This window comes from Siniperca chuatsi, linkage group LG10 (assembly GCF_020085105.1).
Source record: "Siniperca chuatsi isolate FFG_IHB_CAS linkage group LG10, ASM2008510v1, whole genome shotgun sequence".
Taxonomy (NCBI): domain Eukaryota; kingdom Metazoa; phylum Chordata; class Actinopteri; order Centrarchiformes; family Sinipercidae; genus Siniperca; species Siniperca chuatsi.
This window is the reverse complement of record NC_058051.1, coordinates 4369175-4385649: the sequence shown is the minus strand read 5'-3', so window position 1 is coordinate 4385649 and position 16475 is coordinate 4369175.

Genomic DNA, 16475 nt, shown 5'->3' with positions numbered 1-16475 from the left:
GTAATGAGTGTGTTCATGTCACATAAATCACTACTGTAAATATTCATTAACAAGACCTAATTACCATTTCAAAGTCAGTGATAATGGCCACAGTGATATGGGGACAACAGAGGCCTTCAGTATAAATCAAAACAATTTTCCCGCAATGACTGCCAATTCAGCTGATGAAATGAACGTTCCGCTTCAGCAGCCTGGGCGTATACAAAATGAGTCTTCTTGTCCACTTGAAGGAAAAATTATCCATCTCCATGCTGCAAATATAACCTCTCCTACCTGGCAAACCGGGGGGGGAAAGGAGCGGGTCTCATCACGCAATCAAACAATCAATCATAACAAGACACAAGAGGGGCAGTGATCATTACATACACAAATCAAACATTTCAAATGCGGTAAATCACACCAAATCACCCCAGATGACAGAAAGTCATCACACCCACCGGAGAAATATTTTGGTCAGTGTTTTTCTATTTAAATGCAAATTAAGTAACACGTTTCTCACAGGCACAGAGTCACTGGCCAAGGCAATTAGTTTAATTAAATATTTTATATATAAAAGCAGTAGGATTGCTTGTGGTACGAAACAGGTTTTCATCCAGGCAAATACACATGTATGGTGAAATAGAGCAGCCCAGTGTAATACAGAAATACTAGTGCAATTTGGATAATAGGTTCCATCATACTTTCTTTAAAAAGTTGTTTCAATAAGAGAAACCCAGATGGTGTATTCTTAAGGCCAAGGTATGCTTAAAACAAACAAGTTTGTACAAATTACCATCCAACCACGTTTAAAGGCAAAAATGTTTATAGCTGTTCTTAATGGAAAGCCTGTCGTCATAGAGAGAGGCAAGTCATGATGATGGTTTAAATGGGGACTTTTAAACAATCTTTCCTCGAAGGCATTCATGATGTTGCACTTGTTCATACACACGTAAAGTGACAGGAAAAAATGCAGGGCTGCCAACTCTCACACATTGACCATGAGACTCATGCAACTGACACTTGTCACACTCTCTCACACCACACATCCATTTTCTCACGCAGTGAAAAACAAATGTATAACTGATAACATCATAGTAGTAATAGTAGTAATAAAGTGTACCCACTCTCGCACTGTGAGTCTCAGACAATTTGTGACTAGAGTGGTAATCTTACTGGTAGAGATTTGTGATACTTGCTCAAACTATTTTGATGAATGATCATTGATTACCTTTTACCATCTTTAGTTAATGTTGAGTCTTGTGTACATATGCAAAGACAATGTCGGACTTTATATTTTCATGTTCATATCTTCATTCCGCCGCTGGCTGTGGTGTGGTGTCCTGCAAATGATGTGGGCTTTGTAGATAATTGGCGGACTTTCTGGGGAAGACCTGGTCTGATTAGGAGAGACGGCGTTCATCCCACTTTGGACATCTGGCCGAGTTTATTAGTCGACCAAAACCATGACAATTTAGAGTTGAGACCAGGAAGCAGAGTTGCAGTCCTACACGCTTCTCTGCCCTTCCAGAGCAGTTACTTACCCAAAACTCCTTACTGACAGTGTCTGCCCCCCAACCACTTAAATTAATAAAAAATAAAAAAAAGAGTTATACATAAAAACCTAAACAAAAACCTGAAATAGCACTACAAAATAGGAGAATTAAATGTGGACTCTTAAACATCAGATCTCTGTCATCTACAGCTGTACTAGTAAACAATTTAATATCAGAGTATCATATTGCCTTTTTTTGTCTTACTGAGACCTGGCTGGGTCATGAAGAATATGTTAGCCTAAATTAATCCACTCCGCCCAGTCATATTAATACTCACATTCCTCAAGGCACCAGCCGAGGAGGTGGAGTTGCAGCCATCTTCGACTCAAGCCTATTAATCAACCCTAAACCTAAACTAAATTATAACTCTTTCGAAAGCCTTGTTCTTAGTCTTTCACACCCAATCTGGAAAACACAACTATTTGTTATAGTGTACCGCGCTCCTGGTCCTTATTCTGAATTTTTATCTGAATTCTCTGAGTTTTTATCAAGTTTAGTCCTTAAAATAGAAGTAATTATTGTAGATGATTTCAATATTCATGTGGACGTTGAAAATAATAGCCTTAGTACTGCGTTTTTGTCACACAAACCACTCACTGTTTTGACCACACCCTCGACCTTGGTCTGGTATATGGCATTGAAATTGAACATTTAATAGTCTTTCCACAGAATCCTATATTATCGGACCATTATATAATAACTTTTGAACTCTTATTACTGGACTACATGCCATTAGGCAAAAATTCCTACTCTAGATGTCTATCTGATAGTGCTGTAGCTAAATTTAAGGAAGCGATCCCATCTGCATTTAATTCGGTGCTATGTCTCAATATAACAGAGTTAATATGTTAATTTTAGTCCCTCCCAAATTGACCATCTTGTTGATAGTGCTGCAGACTCACTGCGAACGACAATCGATTCTATTGCCCCTCTAAAAAAGAAGATAATAAAACAAAAGTTAGCTCCATGGTATAACCCCCAAACCCGCAAATTAAAGCAAACGTCGCGAAAACTTGAAAGGAATGGTGTTCTAACAACCTGGAATAATCTCATTTAGTCTGGCAAGATAATCTTAAAACATATAGCCCTCCATAATGCCAGAGCAGCTTACTACTCATCATTAATAGAGGAAAATAAAAACAACCCTCAACTGGTACCAATTTATCTTCAAACACAGGAACCTTAGAAACAAATGTAAAACCTGATATATATTTTGACTGCTTTGCTCCTATCGACCTTCTTCAACTAACTTCAACAACAGAGTGGGCTTAAGACTTTCCTCTTTGATAAAGCTTATAGTTAGGGCTGGCTTGGGTGAGTCGCAAACCATCCCTTAACAAGGTTTCTGCCAGTTAAAGGAAATTTTTTCTTGCCACTGTGCTTGCTCATGGTGGGATTTGTTGGGTCTCTGTAAATAATATTATAAAGATTACGGTCTACACCTGCTCTATAGGAAAAGTGCAATGAGATAACTTTTGTTATGAATTGGCACTATATAAATATAACTGAATTTAATTGAATCAATTCCATCATTAAGTTTGCTGATGACACAGTGGTGGTGCTCCAGATGTCTGACAACGATGAGAAGCCCACCTGAAGGATGTGGCTGCCTACTCATAAATGTCGGCAAAACCAAGGAGCTGATTGTGGACTTTAGGAGAGCACAACAACGGAGGACGTAAACTCTACTGAGGATTAATGGGACTACTGTGGAGAGAGTGAGCAGCTTCAAATACCTGGGAGTCCACATCACAGAGGATCTGACATGGACAGCACAAATAGACACTGGTGAGAAAGGCAAGGCAGCTGAGGAAATTCAGAGTCTCTCAGAGGATCCTTCAGTCCTTCTACTCTGGAGCTGTTTGGCTGAATGCACTACTGGAACTACATTCACCTCCCTGCAGGACTTATACACTAAGAGGTGGAGAAGCAGAGCCTGTAGGATCATGAAGGATCCTCACCACCCCAACAACGGACTGTTCCAGCTGTTGCGGTCAGGCAAGTGCATCTGCAGTCACGCAGCCAAAACAGAAAGACTGTGACAGAGTTTCTTTCCTCAGGCCATCAGGCTTGTGAACGCTGATCTCACCAGGGCCACCCATTAAGTTCCACATACTTATCATCTCATGCACACACACACACACACACACACACACACATAGATGCGACAAATATGTATTTTCAAATATTTAAATTATATATAATTTATATATATTAAAAATATACATTTATATATTAATATTATTGTAAATATTTTAATTTCTTTTGTATTGTTGTGGTTGCTTTTTGTTCTGTGTTCTGTGCTATCTCTGTGGGCACTGCCATTTTTCATTTGACAAATAAAGTTGTTAAATCTTGAATCTTGAATCATAAAGAGTACTAGACACTGGACTTGAACATAAACAGAAGCTAACTATTCTGGCCAATGATTAAACTAAGCATGATAGCCCTCTTAATCATAATGTGTTGCTTTTAAGTAGCTGGGAATATGATGAAAGCATGCATAAATGCAGAAACCGGTATTCAAATCCTTATTTTTTTTGTAACACTGTTAGCTTACAATTAATGGTTTGATGTAAGCAATACAAGTAGCACTGGTTTACCTCCAAAGATAGAGAAAAACCTACAGAGTGTACTGTGTAAATGAGATGTAGAGACTTGAAGAAAGAATGCGTGTGATTAATTTTTGATAAGGTCAACTGTATGAGACTGAAATGCTGTGACTAAGAGACCTAAAACTGTTAACATGCCACAGTCGTCATACCTTTTATTTAATCTTCTCAATCTATGACTAAGAATTTCTATTCACACACAGTTATATTGTTTTTCCCTGAGCTGCAGTGACAGATTGCAAGTCCAAAATAGACAACATTTAACCAATCAGAGTGCAGAATAAGCAACTAGAAATGTAATTCATTACAGCTACCTGATCACTGTTGGTTAGAACCCCTGTAATAAAGACAGAGAGAGTGGTGACAGCTTGTCCTACAAACTTTTCTTATATTTTTTATATAGGTGAACTGTTTCCTGAGTCGGACACCGCTTTTTTCAGTCTTTTCGGGTTCGAAGTGTAAATAGAAGTAATTTATACATGTTTAAGAATCATGTTTCATATGTATACATAAACATTTAAATGTTTAATTACTATACAAAAGTGACTTTGATGAGAAAAAGCCACAAGAACGCTTGTGCTTGCTCCTCCCCACTTAAAAGTGTGTCTGTATTTTCACTGTTCTGTTTAAATTGAGCATTCATATGAGTGCATATGGTAGCTAGCTTTACATTGCTTTGTCTAGCCAATGCAAATATAGGATCTTGTGTGACATAATCTGTAGTCAAGTTGGATGGAGGCAGAAATGTTGGATGTATGAGAAAAAAAGTTACAGCCACAGGAAAGACAAACAAAGAAGCACGTAGCAAATGCAGCAGGTTTTTTCTCTGAAACATGACAGTGCACATAAAGATTTAATGCAAAAAAAAAATCAAATCAGCTATTCAAATATTTTTTTGTTGTTGTTTATAAGCTAGGCCAAATAAAATATATTCATGCACCATGATTTAACTAATGATGAAAATAATTTTGGTGTGCGTGTGAGAGAGAGTGAACATGTTGAAGGCCAGTAGACTATTGCTCTTTTGTGGTTTATGTTCCTGGCTGAAAAGATAGAACGGATACAGAAAGGGATTCAGAGAAAAGGAGACAGAAGGAGAGACTAGACAGGGAGAAAAGAGACAAGAAAAAGGAGACAGAAGACGAATCAGAATGGGAGACCAAAAGAAAAGAGACAGGAAGGAGAAAGAAGACAGGTCAGGGATGTTAAGTACGGAAGGTACTGTAGGTAAGGTGTGTGTGTGTGAGAGAGATGTTTTTATTTCCTTTACCAGCGCATCAAAATGGTTAAAGAAAAAGGTGGATATAGAAATTGTAATGCTGCTTTGATTTAAGGTAAATACATTTATGTCTATACATGAGGTAAATACTGTATATCTATGCATGGCAATCCATGTAACGATAGTGTTACAGTAAAAAAACAACTGCACAACACCGCTTCCTTTACTTCTCTCTTTTTCCTGTGGGTGTGTGAACACTCAGACTAATATGAGGGGCGTACAAGCCATAATTCATTCTGGCCCTCTCACATACATACATTCTCCTTTCACATGTACATATACAGTATATGTAGTCTTTACTCTCACATATATACTGTACATTCTAACTTTTATATATATATATTTTATTCTTACATGTATAAACATATACCATATTCATATATTATATATCTTCCATTTAAAATCAATCTACTCACAAATACATATATTGTCACTTTCATATATGTATATACGTGACACTTGCCTGCATGTATTATGTTCAATCTTTTTTGTATCCATTACTTTCACTGACACAGGAAGTTCCTCCTTAAGCAGGAAGTCACTCTAAACCCAGGAAATACATGCGCATGATGCGTTATTTTCCCCCCCACCCGTTTTGGGTCAAGTCACGCCCTACTGTGCTGTGATTGGCTAGCTCATTTCTTCGATGCGTCCTTGTGATTGAATGCTAGCTGTGAGTGCGGCTGTGCCACTAGCATAATAGAGATCCTTGGTGCTGTCTCGTCTGTGACTTATTGCGTTCATTTTCTAATTGGTCTTTATTAAATTAAATTATTAAATAGGGAAGATCTGATTAGTTAATTTACCACACTGACACTAATACTTCTGAGGGGCATACATACAAATAACAAATGGTAATTTTGTTTTTCTCGATGGCATTATGCTGTTAATACAAACTCGACATTGTATCCGTTTCAAGTTACAAGCCTAGAGTTTTAGTGGACAGAATACCTTAATAACCTAACAAGGCTTTACTGCAGGAACGTGTTATGGAAAATTAAGTGACTTGCACAGTTCACATACTGGATTCAAATGTAGCTGTTGCCATCCTGTGGCCCTTGTATGCAAACAACAAAACGAGAGGGCGGCCGGAGATGGCCTTGAAATACAGGAGAAACCTGGGAAAAATGGGAGTGTTGGCAGGTATGTTTATGTAATAACAAAATGTCCATTTGGTTGAGACATTACACACATACTCACTGTAAATCAACAAAGTGTTGACAATAGCATGATTATATTGTTGAATTTATTAAAGTTATGGAAATGTACCTTATGCTAAGTTGGCACCAGGAGTTTATCCAGCCTTGTTTTTTTTGGCCTTTATTTGTTTGTGGCAAATTTCTAAAGCTCAGCAAATCTATCCAAGGATTCCTCTTTCTTTAAAAAAAGGTTGGACATCCTTATATTCCACATGTGTGTGAACAAAAACATTTATTTCATGTCAAGAAAGACAACAGAAGGAAGAAGGGATGAATTAACCAGCACAAAGTGCCTCTTGTGTTCCCCGTCTGTTTGCTTATGAGATATTAGCATTCGTATTTTGTTTCAAGAGGGAGGAGAGCATGGCGATGCCTGCAGAGCATGAAGTTCTCCTGCCTCGCCAGCTTTTCCCCTCTTTTTGAAAACTTTCCTCTCCTGGATCCTCGGGAGATGTAATTACTGTGCAGTCATCTTGTAAGACCCATAGTCCCGGGGAATGCATCTCCCTTATCTACCATTCCTGGTTGTTATTTTTAACAGCTCCGCATCAGAAAATGGCTGTTCGGCAGTTTTCCTTTGCTAAAATGTATACCACGCTGTCACAATCAAGATAAAAGGTTATTAATTCACAAGATGCACGCAAACAATCAAAGTATTGTGTGGCATTTGGTGATTCAGAGGGAGTCATTTTGTTTAGGCTTGAGCTGTGACATCGAAAAGGGCTGTATTATAGCTGAGAATATAATGTGCATTATCACACACGGATGGAAATATTGATCAGTGTGCAATCAAATGCCATACATCACCATGCATAATATTTCAGCTTTCATTTTCCCAGCAATGTGTAGAGAGTTGAAACAATCTCTTTAATGGTGCTGCAGTCAATACAGAACTGACTTCCCTAATAATTTGTTCCTCTCCATGGCTCATTGGTTTCATATTGAGTTTTATAATTCTGTGAGCCATATGGCTACAGTAGAAACTGATTGTTCTGGCCTCTGCAGAGTAACTATAAGAAACTGTGCCACTATCGTCCCCGCTGTTGTTCCTTTCAAGTAAATTTCATTCTGTTCTTTCACCTGCTGTATTAAAAAAAAAAGAATCTATTACATATAGTATACAGTGTGTGGTCTATATGCATTTCTATAGGTTGTCAGTCATTGTGTTTCATATGCATCTACAATATCACATCACAAATGTTTTCTCTGCCTTTGGATGCAACAGAACACTTTAGAAATTATTCAAGGTGTTGCATCATGCTGACAAGAATGTGAGTTGTGCCACTTAAATGCATGTTTTTCTTTTAATAGTGTCATGTGCGATGTGGTATGTGGACCCAAATGCAGATGACCAGGAAGCGGTAAGAGGGTGAAGTAGCTGGGTGGCTACAGTGTTTATTGGGGATGATGTGGTTAACAGGCAGGTAGGCAGACAGGTAACAGGAAAAAAGTTAGACATAGGTCCAGGTACAGGGAAATGGGTTACCGGCTGGCAGTGGTGGAGACAATGAAGTGAGTCCAATGAGGCTAACCAAGTCCAATAGGGAGCAGGCAAAGTTCAAAATACAGAATCCAGACATGGTCCATGGGAGACAAAGAATCCAAAATAGAACTCACGGTAAGAATGCCGGGGAACTGGGCACGAGAACCAGGTACAACAAAAAGTCCACCAAACCGCAACGCAACGCAAACACACACACATACACACAAATGTCAGGACCACACACAAGACAGGGACCACCCACAAGACAGGAGCAACAATGATCCAACACTGAGCAAAGAAAGGGACCCGGACTAAATACCCTAGGGGAGGTGAGACAATGAGACACAGGTGCAAACAATCAAGGAAGGGCCAACAATCAAAACTGGAGGGAAAGCAAAGACAGGAAGTAAAACCACAAGACACACAAGAAGAGGAACACACTACAAAATAAAACAGGAAGTGACAAAACCTCAAACTACAACAAATAGTGTGCAAAATACAGCCGTCCCAAGCTGCAAAAACTGTGCCGAACAAAAACAGAAACTGATTTAGTGTCAATTTATGCGATTGTGATGAACAGTTGAAATCAGGCTCAATTGAAATCTAGCACTCTGAAAGTAGTATCCAGACAAAAGGCACTCTTTTAATCCTAGACATCATCAGAATATATCAAGGTTCATTTCAGTTTGGAATAAGAGCATGTGGAGGTGGAAGAGAAGCTTTTGAAGACGTGGGCCAGAGACACACACTCTGCACTGCGCTTAGGAGGCTTTCAGTATGTTCCTTGATCTAGCAGCTTACATAATATAATTAAGCAGTTTAAGCTGGCTTTATTGACGCAAGCACTGAACGCAGCAGTGTCATGGGGGGAAATCCCATCAGACCCCCCCCTTCCACACGCACACATACACTTCACCCACCACACTCCGCTGTTTCCCTCCTCAGCATATGTGGATTGATAACAAGAAAAAAAATCTTTATTGCATTGCCAGAGGAATCGGTTTATTCCACAGCTCTCTGCTCTCATTGGCCTGCCAGCCATTTCTTACCAGCTGCTACAGAGAAACTGCAAGGAGGTTGAGTCTCAGATATTATTCACAAGGAAAACGGGACAGCAGTTAAAGCGGCATAAATACACAGACTGCGGGATCCATTCCATTTGATTATTGGGCCATTTGAATTATTTAACACAAATGCAGAATTGCTGGTAGTAGTGGGTGGAGGCAGAGTATCAGGGATAAGTAAAGGGAGATGAAGAAAAAATATAACTGTGCAAATCAAACCCTGAGTGCTGAATTTTAAAAATGAAATGCATTATTCATGACTAATCACTTCTGGCAGTGATTGCGTGAACACAAATTGCAAGTGGTGGGGAATTGATAAATGCGCGACAAACACAAGACATTTAAGATGTAAATACTTCTATTAAGCTACCAACATAAACGGGATGAAGTTGAAATAATTGGAGGTGCTGTAGCTTGACTTGTAGCTTGACTTTTGATTTACAGACACAGTAGGAGGATGTCACATCTCCACACTACTGGCTACTTATCTTTGCAGTGAAGACTAACAAACTTTGCAGAAGACACAGAGTCTTCTGCATATACATTAAAATTGCTGGTCCAATAAACTGAGTTTTCCAGGGGGAAAAAAGGCATTATCATTATCCAAGCATGCTGTTGCAACCCTGTCTCCCACAAAATGTGTATAATCCTAATTTGTTTTGCCAAATACATTTTGGAGGAAACATAACTGCTGACAGGTTTACGTTCGCTGGCAACGTTTTTTCCAAGTGTATGAAGTCAGGTGGCTGGTTGGGGCACGAGAAGCACAGAACTTTGACATTGGAGTTTCACATCCTCAGCCACCTGTTGCTAGGTTAAGGTAACAAAAAGACTTTGGTTAAAGTTAAGGAAAGACTATGGTTTGGGCTAAATATTGAAAAAGTCAATGTGTCTAGCCTAATCATGCTTTGAAACAGAGTTGACTCTTCAGTATATATCCAAGATCACAATCTTCCCCCAACCTTGACCAAGTGCTTTAAGTTGCCTAAACATAACCATTAAAACATTAATCATGCTTTATTTAAAGCTGCACTAATCAATATTATTTATATTAATAATAGATAAAATGACTAAAATGTGTAATGTGAAAGGTGTTGCTCATAAAGATGAACCCACAGAGAATTATTGCCTGACTCTGCAGTTCCCCTCAGCTCTACGGAGTGTTTTAGGGACTTTTTGCTCATTGTTTTGTTTTTTTAATGGCCCACAACTTTACTGTTTCGGTTCAATCAACCTTGTTTCTAGCTGCAGCATGCAGCTGTTTTCTGTGAAAAAGCTCTCATAAGCTGACTTTACATTACCTGCCCAGCACCAACAGCAGACAGACAAAGTGAGCGACAAGTGAACATAGTGGAACATCTAGTAGCTAAAGAGACACATATTTCCTTCAGGAGTTGGTGGAGAGCATGACAGAGCTAAAAGGAGAGTGAATATTTGACTTAAATTTGTCAGGTGGCCAGAAACACAATTACAATTGAATGCTAATGTTGCTCCCAGTCTGCCAAATGTGTAAAATGCGTAATGGTTTGCTAATGTGTCTGCCATAACGTTTAAGTTTTTAAGGTTAAAATATGTTAATATTGTGTTCACAGTTTGTTCCACTGCTCCCAAGTGGTGAACAAAATAAATAATTAATGCAGTTTTAAATGGAGCGCATTTTGTAGCGAAAATAAATGAAATACATTGGCACTGAACAGTTTGCAGATATGTTCATTATAAACATTTTCCTTCATTGTGTTAATAAAAAACCTAATATAGCAGCATTAATGTAATTGCTACTGCAAGTTGATTGTTGACATTACATGAATACAGATGTAGTACAAACATACAAATAAATGAAATAATGTGACATTGCATTACAGTCCAATCTAGATTTCCTGATGGTATACATCTCTACGACTCCATCCAGTATCACAAACATTGCATCACAAATGTCCAAACACCCTTGTGACACTGATGGATTTATAAGACCTGTTCTGAGCTTCAAGATTAGACCTCAAATTGTAGCACCCAGGGTATTGAAATGAAATCCCCATCTGGGGCTAATATGTCATGGTTTGGATGTCTAATGTCAGTAATAAGAGTAATGTGTGGCAGGATTGGAGGGATAGATGAACCCTGAAGAAGAACCTGTTTTTGTCTGGAGGAATTAGCAGTGAAGATGCAGAGCTTGCAAATGCGTGAATGCCCACATCACGTCAGGGAAATGCACTGAAGAAATAGGGGAAAAGTCAAATAATGATGGACATATCTACTACAGTATATGTTTATGATTTGAAAGTGCTCTAATTGTTACTGCTGCATAGATTTCATTAGGTATGATTTTTGGGAAAATGCTTTTTGTGTAAGGAAAACAGCAGAGCTTAGGAGGCGCAATCATAAAACTCAAGGGTTTTCAAAGCTTCTTCTGTGCATAGATTGATAGATTACCCAGTGTGTTTGCCATGTAATGCTTTCACTAAAAACCCATTTTACATTAATAAAAAGGTGCTTATCTTGAAATGTCATTTAAACACTAGGAGTCAGAATCATTTAACCAATTCATCAGAGAGGAAATTACACAGTCGTAATGGAACAAAATGTGGCCAGAATAAGAAGGACATGGAGGCAACCTGCGATACTTTTGTAATAAATCATAAGACTCAGTTCTTAATCCAAATCTTATCATGTGCTGTACCCTTGTTTCAACATGCCACTTCCACATAAGCCTGTGGTGTGCCAGGGAAACGGGCATTTACATAAGGATATTAAATTGCATTAATCATTCAGGTAGTAGAAATGTTTGCTTTGATTTATAGCGAGTGGCTTTTAAGTTAAAGATGGTGGGATTGTTCCATCACTCAGTGGTGTTTTTTGTAGAGGGCACAGGGGATAAGGAGCGTGCGGGGGGGGGGGGTATACATCGAGTAAGAGGGGTTGAATAATTAACCAAGTCTCGGGGGAGGGCTTTGCATACTGTTCAACATCACAGTGGGGGCCATCCGCGCGAGACAAACGACCGCCCCATTCCTCATTCATGGAAATGGCCTGCTTCCTCTCCAGTCATGTGGCCCCAGTCTAAAAATACTCCGAAGGTCATCTGACAGGCTTATTATGATCAATATTTCCTTGCTGTCCCCCCATACCCAGCTGCTCCCAGGTGGGATGCTGCTGGGCTCAGAAAAGCTACACAGCACCAAGGGGGTCCAGTAACTGTACAAGTGAAGTGCATGAGGGTCAGACCTGAAAGACAAGCCGTTTGACATAACAGAGGTCAAAGGGTTGGCCCTATTCCAGCCAGGGTTAGACCAGTATGGTGGCTTGTTAAAGTGTGACAGGCCAGTGTTGAATAGCAATTAGTATTGGCCAGTCAATGCTGTCTGCACTAATATGACAGAAGTGAGGATGTGATTTCATTTGACAGTGTCAGGGGAGTCATTCTGTCAAGTCTTGCCTTCAGCAGCTGCAGCCTACCTACATCTATTTAATTAGAAAGTATTTTAGTGTTTAGTATGATGATCTAAATGTTGTTAGAGAGGCTTTTCCAGCATTACAGACGTCAAGCTTAAGGATACTAAATAGATGTATAAATCTGAGTTTAAAGAATTTTAAAGTACTCCAATTTTTAACGTACAAAGGGTCAGTTCCTTCGTGGAAACAACACAGTAGCAGATTTATCACTGTGAAATTAAACCTAAATCCACAGGCAAGTGCAGTTTATAAAAGGCTTTCAGAGTGGGCGTGCTCCAGTCCTGTGGGACTTCATTTATGTGCAGGTGGCAGTGTCAGTAATTGGCATGTTTGCAATAAAAACCATACAGAGATAATTGTCCTGGCTTATGTTTCTCAAAGTGATGCTTCATGCCGTGCACCGCTCTGTGCTGACATGCATTTGCAATGCACTGAACGTCAGAAGAGAGTAATTGTCGGAGTTCAGGGTCACTCAGGAAGCAGCAGGGTGACCAATGCAGCTAGCAGGAAGTCTAATGCATTCAGTGGTTTACACATACTGCCCAGATGGCTTGGCAAAAAAAAATCCACTGATTGCCCAGTCTAAATGAGGGAAATGTTACTGATATGGTGCAGATACAATGACGTATATAAAAGAAATAGCACCTGATGAGGGAATCAGTGTCATGTATTACTATCATCATGGACTCTAAGGTCGCTCAGAGGTTAGCTCTGTGGCCTCACAGTAGTGGGATTCAGCCTTCTCTATGAGCAGTTTGCTTGTTCTCGAGCTCTCCTGGGTTTCCCACAATCCATAGATTGTGCATTTATGAAGACCGTGTTCCTCACCACATGCAGCCATTTGAGTCAAATTTTCTTTTCCTTTAACAAACCTGCAGGGGCAATTGACTGTTCTATCATGTATACCACCATGTAATGGCACCCAATTGACTCTGTAATCAGTGATCCAACTGTGATTGTTGGAAGTAATGGTCTAGTGTAATACACTCCCTCTATCTTGCATGCACTGTGTATATTAACTTTCTACAAGAAAATGACAACTGTGGAAAAATGTTTGATGTTCAAAATGTTTACGTTTGTATTAATGGGGTACTCATTTGCAATTTGCAATTTAGTATTGCATTTCCATAAAGTTGGGGGACTTGTGAGAGACAGATTTAAGGACAGGTCAGAATCGAAGCAACAGAGGCTGAAATTTTAGTCCCTATTGTGGGTGAAGCTCCAAAAATGCTGGGACATATTTTTCCGATAATAGCATCTTTCGTTAGACCCTCCCTGCCTGATAAAAAACAACTCCAAGCTCCTCGCCCCCAGTTTGTAACGCAGGCTTTCTGTTATATAGTTATAGTCTTACGAGCCTAATCCGAGATGAGATATGATGTCATCAGAGTTATTTTTCCAGACTTTGGAACGCTTCGTCCAGAATCACAGAAAACATTACATAGCAGTTTTCACAGGTTGTGTAGTACTTCTCATGACAAAAAAAGCTTCATGTGTAAAATCGGTGACCCTTCAGTCTGTAACTCATACCAATAAGTGGCTGTAAAGAGTTAAGTTCAGTGCTCCAAACACGATGGGGTCAGAACAGTGTTGACTTCTGGGTAGGAACCAGATGGAGTTTTTCCAAATGGTCACCAAAGAGCCGTTACCAGATTGGGTTTTTTGTTGTTGTTGTTGTTGTGTGTGATCCTTTTTGCTTCTTTCACTGCGTCCATACCCACCCTCCAAGTATTTTTTATGAGACCTTAAGTCACATCTGGGCAAGCCACTGTTTGACTAGTTTCAGTAACTCATTGAAGGTTTTCATTCTGTCTGAAAAAGTTTCCCGAGGTTTTAATATCTATGTCCATAAGATAAATGAGTCTTAGAATGTGGATATGAATTTACTACAGCACTTGCTAATAAAATAATAAAATAGAACTTGCTTACAGAATTTGAAGCATTCCTGATTATAATAAAGTTAAACAATTAATTTGCTAATATTTAAAAAAAAACTACAGCTTCCATGACATCTTTCTGTGGTATTGTGTGTAACAAATTATGTTTGTTAAATGCTGCTAAAAATTGAAATCAGAAACAAACAACAATATTACTTTTTTAGTTTTATTTATTACTAGTTTAGTTTTCTATCCCTTGTCTGGACAAATGGAGTGGACCGCATGACATACAGTTGAGCAGATATATGTTTTAGGGTTGGACTTTTATTAATTTTCATTATTCCGAACGAGTGTGGTTTTGACAGAATCTGTTCCAGTTTCACTTTGGCTCTCTATAATGTACTCTATTTCCTTGTGTGATCTAACTAAAAGCTGATAATATGCCTAGATTTTATTTGTTGATGAAATCTGTAGTACATTAAATCCTAGTGTTGTGTACAAAGGTACATTTGTATTGAAGTATCATTTCAATTATGTTGTGGAAAACTTTCAAATAACACCTTCATTTCCACATCCAGGAAACGTGTCGATCTGACCAGAGTAGTTACCTTTTACTCGGATTTCTTTTGAGAGCCAACAAAGCCCATTGGGTCCCTTCTCTACACCGTTGTGAGTACAAATGATTCCATTTAGGCTGTTTCCCTGGAGAGGCCACACAAACTCTAATGCTCCACTGAGCATCTGCTGTAAGTGAAATGTTTGCCCTGTGACAGACAATCCTCTGCAGAGCCTCCACTCCACAGCAGCACCTGGGTGCTTTGCTGCCAAGTCCCTCCAAAACCCACTGCTTTTGCTCATTTACTCTTGGAACGTTTTGACAAGTCAAATTACTCTTTATTATATTGCTCTTAATTTCAGTTCATGTACCGCTGTATAATTCAAATTAATCCTCAGGCACAGACACGTTCAGTGGGACAAGTATCATGAGTGTAAGTCTCACCCCAAAGTACATATTTGATATGGTCCAAACAGTCGCTCTGGTCGTGAAGTGTTACACCCAATTAACTGACATGATCGACTGTCAGTGCCGGATATTCCATGAGGATAATAGTCGTCAGTTAGCGTAACTGCCCATAGTGGTGATCATAAAAAGAGGAAGGTTGTGAGAGGTCCCAGCGTGACGTAAATATTTGATGGAGATTTTAATAAAAGGCTTAACAAGCTGAATTATTGAGGAGACAAGTCTCGAGTGAACTGCACCCAGAGCTAAACGGGTGTAAGTTTAATTATTCAGCCGCCCGCATTTAGCTCCAGAAAAACCTCATCAAGCTAACAATTTGGACGACCTCCTGACTTATGAAGTGAAATATGTCTGTTCGCTGTCAGATACTGATTCAGGATAAAACTATGACAGATTGTTCCATGAACTATGTTTTTTTCTTCTTCAACTGGAAAGGAGCACAGGGTCAAAGGGCTAAATGTGTCATATCATTTTCCACAACTATCACAGTCTACAAAGGGGATATTTCAGTAACTAACAGCATCGGAACAAGAGCCATTAAAGTCCATTTTGAGATTGACACTTGACTTTAAAAGAGGCAGTGATCCTTGACCTTTGACCTTCCATATGATCACCTAAAACAACAGGCAAAAAGCCTACAATGGCATTCAAGTGTCTGAAGAAATAAGAAGTAGAAGTGAGCTAGCAAGTTAGAGTACAGTACAGAAATTCAACAGAGACATTAAGTGAAGAGACAATGAGCAAAATACGATTCTCGCACCACTTCATTGACCATTAGGACCCCTTGAAAACCTCAAAATAAAGATTTGGTGAAGATATCAAAAATTAAACTAGTTTAGTTTTCTACTCACATTAGAATTAACAGATAATTTTAGGAAAGGTCCTTATAATTTTAATCTAGATTTAAAATGTCTTGTGTTTTCATGGCGTATAGGATGTTTAAATGTGTGATGTTGTT